This window comes from Maylandia zebra, linkage group LG16 (genome assembly GCF_041146795.1).
Source record: "Maylandia zebra isolate NMK-2024a linkage group LG16, Mzebra_GT3a, whole genome shotgun sequence".
NCBI classification, from domain to species: Eukaryota; Metazoa; Chordata; class Actinopteri; order Cichliformes; family Cichlidae; genus Maylandia; species Maylandia zebra.
Window position 1 is genome coordinate 1,630,015 of NC_135182.1, and position 7,486 is coordinate 1,637,500.

The window sequence follows — 7,486 nt, forward strand, 5'->3', positions numbered from 1 at the left end:
TTTTTCAGAGAATTATTTTCTTATACTTGAAGATTTTAATCAGACACTGTTGCTCAGGTGACCCAGCTGAGGTTGATCATCTGCCAGCACGTTCCTATGGATCTGCTCCCTTTATGCAGAGCTTTTCTTCTGCCTCTGTGCTGCCAGAGATGGTCATTCTTTTCCTTTTGGCCGTGATGCCGACTGCAGTAGAGTCCCTGCAGAGAGACTTTGCTCCACGTCTCCACAGGCATGAAGCTTGCCTTCCAGTCGTGCCTGTGGCAGTCACCATCTAATTCTTTGCACTACACCTACCTCAAAAGCCTCCTCGGCGTTTTCCAGCTGCGGTGAGCTGCAGCATGACAATGTTCCTGTTGCCTCTGACCCTGTGATGATGTCAGGTCTAAAGGGTCCCTCTATTTTACCAAAGAGATCATGATGGTGCTTGAGCCAAACCCCATCACTGCAGAACCTGATTATGAAGAGCGTCACAGACAGCCTGGACCAAAACCTTACTCCAGCTGCTCAGTCGGCCCAGCCACCCCCTTAGATGTCGTCTGATTCTCCTTATCAGTTCTGTGATGATGGCGATGGGGACTCCTCGAGCAGCAGCAGTGGACACAGTAGATCCATGCCTTGAATTTCCTCAGCAGGCCTGTCTTGTAAATGTCTTTCTGCCAACCCTTTACCTCCTGACAGGTGTTGGAGGCTGTGTCCCTGAGATGGCTGGGATTGTGTTGCTGATATGGAAAAAAGGAACTTCTGGACACCCTTTTACTGTTAGGGTACCTGAGTCGTTGACCAGTGGTTTCAGTTTCGTACCTTTTTACTGGTGCTCTTATCTTAGTTTATTTTTGGGAAGGTTTTGGTTTCTGTTTTGCATTTCTATTTCTCCCCAGTTCTTCTTGGTGTGTGATTATGTGGTTCTCAGGTTTTGGTTTCCTTCCTCCCTCTATTCTGTGTCCAGTCAGTGTCTGAGTCTGCCCTGGTCCCACGTCTCTGTTCCCTCTGTTGCAGTGCCTGTGAGTCTGTAAGTGCAGTCTGTGTTTCTGTTTTACTTTGAAAGTCCGTGTCTCATGTTAATGTGTCTGGTTTTGCTTCCTTTGTCTCGGCTTGTGTTTCCCTGATTGCTCCTTCTGTGTATGTTAGCCCTGTGTTCTCTTTGGTCTGTGTCGCCATCTCCCTCATCCACCCTCATTCTGTCTGTCTGCGTAAGTTGATTTGGAAGTTTGCTGTATTTAAGTTCACCTTTGGTTTCCGTGAGTCTGCATTTTGGGTCCTTTTCCTGCCTGGACACAGCCGTTTACAAGACAACGGGATCCTCCGGCTCAGTGCTGGTGAAATTTGTTTGGGTCTTCCACTGCGTCCGCAGCGACGGCGCGCTGTGAGACCCTGCTTATGTTTGCTGATAGGGGGTCATATGATTGTTGGGTTTCTCTGTATCTATTATTGTAGGGTCTGCCTTACAATGTCAAGCACCTTGAGGCGACTGTTGTTGCTGTATAATTAAAATTGATTTGAATTTAATTACTTGGAACTTAAGATCCAACCATGCAAAATATGATTTTGTGCCATTTTTCACGTGGTCTTAAACTTTTGTTCGGGACTGTATCTTTTGTTATGGTGGATGATGGTGTCGCCATAACAAGAGATACACCAGCTTATGAGCATTGAGCTTCTAATTAGTACAAAGGAAAGACTAATTACAAATGTATTGGCCAGGCTGTGCTGTGTATTACAGCACTTCTTATCAGAAAATTGTGCACCAACCAACTTCTAATGCAGTCAGCTGTGCCAGTCAAAGCACCTACGCCCTAACTCCAGTATCAAAACTTCTGTCAGACCTGTCCTAAATGCAAAAAGGAGCGGTGGCGGTAAACACTAAAGTTTGTCTAAGCATGTCTCTGATTTCAAACACCTCTTTGTATTAAAACCCGGAGCACTGATTTTATACTGATTTTAACAGCTCGTGTCGCACAGACGGGTCCTGCTATTTTCTTCCCACCCTAAGAGCTGTAATCATACAGCTAAGTCAATAAATAAATTGCATTCACTTTTAAGGAATTTCAGCCATTTTTTTACACAATCCCACAATTTCAGAGGATCGAAAGTAACTGGACAAGCTTAACTGTGAATATGAAGGTTGTTTTTAATACTGTGATAAATACTTTAAAGTCATGAATCTGACCAAAAACACGGTTTCCTCCCTCTGCTTTACTGCAGACGTCTTCAGATGCTGCTTGTTTCTGAGTCGTCTTCAGTGTCTGAAGCACGATCTTGGTTAAGATCAGGTGACTGACGCCCGTCAATGTCCCGTTTCTATCTGAGCATTGTTGGGTTTTTATGAGAGAAAAGACGAATAATGTGTCTCCCAAAGTTACATGTTCTTCAGACACTTCAATAATAACAATGTTTCAAACTCTTTGTTAATTCAAGATCAATATTCAGAAATCATCGTGACCACATGGTTACCTGAGGTTCGACCAGTGCCTTGTCACTGGTACCAGTAATCTCAGGTTCCTGACCACGTCTGAGGCAGGAAATCTAAGAGTCTTTTCCTCCACAGAACCAAATGAGGTCCGCCCTGAAAAGAAGTATCTGAGAGGTGTTAGTTCATAATCTTTATTATTTTATTACCATGCAGGCTGCACGTCACCTACGCCTGTGGCGTTATACGAATTAGACGTGCAATTACCCTCCTGTGGCGTACAGACAGGTGGTGTGGTCCCATTGGACGCCACTGAGAACAGAACAGTTAGCGTAGCCATACGGCGTAAACGCTTAGACTCTTTAAACATCGAGTTTTCTCTGCAACAGCGATTTCTCGTAATGTTCAGTAACAGGCTGGCAGTCATGCTACTATAATGTGCCAAAACCAGAGTTATGAAGCATGAGAAGATCAGACCTAATAATTTGGCTTTCATTCACTGCACCAATCATCAGAATCAAAATACACAAATTCAAGTCATTTATTAGTCTTTGAAATCAAATCACAGATCTTTGGTTTCAAAAAGGAAACAAACCCAAAGGGTTAACCTAATACTGCACAACTTAATGACTGTTCAATGAGAGGGATATTACGTGTCCTGGCTCTGGAGCCTCTAACATCCTGTTCAACTGCAAATGCAGCAAAAAGCAGAATAAAAAATCTCAAACTGCTTTTCAGTTTATTTTGTATGTTGACTCTTCTTAGAATAATAAAAGATTAAACATGGTTGCTGTTGGTTTTTTGTTTTGCGTTTGTTATCATTAAAGTCTATCACTTGAATTCATGTGTGTTTTTCACAGTTTCTATTATCCAGGCTTTAAAAATAAGCTCTTAGGTTTTGAGCAGAATCAAAATTGAGCCCTGCAATGTTTACTCGTTTATTTTATTACTTTTTCAGTGTCTCGAGCCTCTTGGACGGATTCCTTTTCATCCTTGGCTCCTTGGCATGAGTCGGATGAAGCTCTGGCAGGTTTCTTGTCTGTGGCCTGAGAGGTCACATTTACGTTCCAGTGTTTCCGTCTCAGTCTCGTTTCCTGGCACAGTCTTGTTCTTTGATGTCGATCCTTTCTGTCCCACAGGTGATGTGTGAGACTGTCTTCTTCCATGTTGTCCGGTCTCGATGTGTAGTTCATCAGTGTTTGTCATCCTCCCTCCTTTTCCTGAAGCAGGACAGCATTTACATCACCACCTTCTTCAGAAACAGCCGACTAAAATAATTCAGCAAGAGCTGCAACATGAGTTTGGGCTTGTTTGTTTGGTTCCTGCTGTGGTCCCACTCTAGGTTGTCCCATCCAGTGCTGGGTGTCTCTTTGTCCTCTTGGAGACTCTCGTGCATTACAGTTAGTGTACATGTTCCTTAAAGCTGGAGGCTCCTTTCTGGTTCGTGTTCCTCGCCGTGATATTTGCTGTCGATGCATGACAGGCTGGCTTGGAGGCAGCCCAGCTGGTGGCTTTGGCTGCTGTTGTGCCTCTAATGCTTCTGCTGCTGCTTGTTGTATCTCTTTCTCAAATCCATAGATGTTGCTGTAGCGGTAGACTACTGTTCCCATAAGGCTGTGTGTGGGCGGAGCTTCCGGGTTACGAGTAAAGTTGGAAAACATCACCCAAACACGCTGAGTCCAGTGTCATCATTTATACGGTTGCCACCGTTCGTCCGACCTTCACCTGTGTTTCACCTGGTATATCAACCTTTTATTTAAATGTTTCACTTCTTCCTCTTCCTGCTCTTCCTTTGTCCTGTGTTGGTGCACATAATGCTGCAGGTGATGCATCCGTAGGATAAAATCCACATTGTATACACAGGAACTAGAAGTGAGAGTGGCTTGGAATGAACTGCACCACTGCTATTCAAAGTTAGCTCACAGAATCAAATAATCCAAAATAAAAACCTTAAATTCTGTTCTAAATGAATGTTTTAACTCCATTGTTATTTATCTAAACTATACTTAATCTGGCTTTTAGCTGAGCCAAACATCTCGAGTAGTTAGACAGAAAAACTGCAGTATTACTGCAGGGAGCTTGTTACAAAACTACATCTGCTGCTGATAGATTTAATCAGCGGAGCTACTGAGAAGTGGCGCTGTGGTTCTAGCCGTGCAAGCCATTTAACAGCTTTAGAAGCCTTGTAATCAGCCACACGGGGCCAGTTGACTATGTGATGCATTTCACCACGGGGCTGTTAGCTTTTGAGATACTGGTAATTCTATGCTCCACCAATTAAAAATGGAATAACTAATGAAGCAGGAAAGACATTCACAAGCTGTTTCCAGCTCCTGTGGCCTAGTCCTGCTGGACAGTTTACATTTTAATAAATGGAAACACGTTTGTAGCTGTAAATACAGGACTGTTCAGCAGGTGTGTCTTACTTTGTCTTTTGGTGTAACTAAAGTATCATATTACAGTTGGGTAGTCTTGAGTCTGGTGAAAAAAACAAACATGGTTCCAACTTCAACAAGGGGGCCATCTTTGGTATCTGGGAAGTGACAGTCATGCTTACAGTGCGGTTACAGTGCATCCTCTCACTATACTGGGAAAAGGGAAACCAGTCAAGTGATTTATAGAAACATGTGCAAACAAAAGCAAAAGCAGTTTTTATTATACGATAATAAAACATCTGTACTTGGATGATCACAGCAGCCAGGTCCGGCTGATAGTGTTGTTGTTGTGTATTTTGGGTTTTGTTACCCTGTTTTTACTGCATTGTCAGTGTTTGGGGTCAGAGCACATTTTGAAAACAGATCTGCAGTTTCTTCTTCACTCACTATGTGTTAACAGACCTCTGCTGAATCATACCTGTTATTAATCTGTCTCTCTTCCACAGCATGTCTCTTCCTGTCGCAGCAGATGGCCCCGCCCCTCCCTGAGCCTGGTTCTGCTGGAAGTTTCTTCCTGTTAAAAGGGAGTTTTTCCTTCCCACTGTCACCAAAGTGCTGCTCATAGGGGGTCATATGATTGTTGGCTTTTTCTCTGTATCTACTGTACAACATAAAGCGCCTTGAGGCGACTGTTTGTGATTTGGCGCTGTATAAATAAAACTGAATTGAAGTGATGAGGCTTAGATGGCCAAAGCCTCATCAGAAAGGCCAGATTTCTCAGGACTTTCAGGTCCTGACACATATCTACTGCAGATACAGTGGAACCCCGACTTACGAATACCCCGTTTAACGAAAGATTCAAGTTACGAAGGCACTGAATGGCAATATTTCTGCCCGTGTTACGGCAAAATGCCCGAGTAACGAAATCCGCTCGCTCTGATTGGCTGAGCCTACAATGCCTTCTGAATCATGTGACAACCCCTTGGCTTCGCTGTTCCACTTGAACGACATTGTTCTAGTTAGCAATTAGCCTATAGCCTATCGTTCAGCATCGCCTCACTCAAAAGGCGGGATGGGTGCTTCGACTTCGACCCTCGGGAACGGATTCATGTCGTACGTCGGGGTTTCACTGTAGTTGTACTTTTTTAGGCTTGTCATTTCATGTTAAGGAAACACTGCACATCATCAGAGATATGCCACGTTTTTGGCAAACAGCTTTTTGTGTTTGTGCAAAAATATGTTTTATGTCAAACGTTTTTGTAGATGAGCTAAAGAAACGGTAACAAACTGTTGGCTCGACGGCACTGAGTGCTTTTTTGAGCTATATTTACAATTTACTTTAAATTAAATAAACAAATTGATTTAAACCATTTTTAACTAATGAGAGAGTAGAAAAAAAGTAGAGTATGGAATCATCCATTACACAGTAGTAAGATAAGGTAGTACATGTTTTTATACTGGGCTCAGTTATTTGAGTCATGAAACCAGTGACACCATCAAGCTGCTTCCAGCAGTTCCTGCAGAGCAGCTCCTCAGGACCGAGCACCGCCACAGGCTCTCGGGGTTCACTGAGCCTCACTGCACTGTCCCTCTGACCACAGCCACTACCTGACTGTGCTTGTCTGTTTAGGTGTTACTGGTGGTTTCTCTACATGTGAATCCAGTTTCATTCAGTGACACCGACTTCTGTTTCTTTCATTGGTTTGCTGTAAACAATCTGCGTTCAGTATTCTGTCCTGGCTCTCTGACATCTCCCACTTACATGTTTTCTCTTTACAACCTTCACATTTTGTTTGTGCTTACTGACAATTTCATACGCAGCTTACTGGGAACAAGCAACATCATTACCACACGTTTGATTTCCTTCCTATAGGAACTGTGTATTCTTTGTCCTGTTGCAGCTCTGCTTCCTTTCAATCAGTTCAAAAGCTTCTTATGGTATGAAAATGCTCACTTTCAGATCTCCATGTAACTGCAGTCGAAAGCTTTCTCCTAACCAATTGTCATCATGTTTTTGATAGATGGGTTTGAGACGACACATTTCATCTGCAGACTTTTAGTCTAAGGAAAACTTTTAACCCCATTTGGACAAGTTTTAAAAGGTCATTACTGTAAAAAACCAAATGTAGACTTTATGTTAAAAATAAACGTAAATAACAGTTGAGTTTTTTAGCATTAAGACATTAAGGGAGAGCAAGCCAAGCAGTGCTGGTCTAGTGAAATCTAAAAATAGACACCAGTAAGTGTTCGGCCTGTCGCGCTGATGGAGACTAGCGTGTTGACCAAGGACTGTATACGCCTCAATTTTAAGATAGTAATTAAAATCCATACGACATATGTGAAGATGTTTCCTTCAACTCAAACCAACTTGATAAGAAAATATGAGTTTATTAGTTTGACCAGATCCCATCAGCTTTCATGTCAGGGGGACTATACTGCAGCCAGACACCAGGGGGCGACAGACGTGTTTGGGCTGCACTTTGGAGAACGTCAGGTTGTTGCGGTGTAGGCTACAGTCAGCGTGCTGGACAAGTTGGCCTGTTACTAACCACCTCGACAGCATGTGTGATGGCAGAAACCTTCAATAACTCATTCAGCACGTCAGCAATGAAACTCTGATGATGGAGAGATCCTGCCATGCAAGCAGAACAACTTAACTCTCTGGACTCCTTTAGGTGGTGTCGGAGAGGCGGATGTTGTGCAA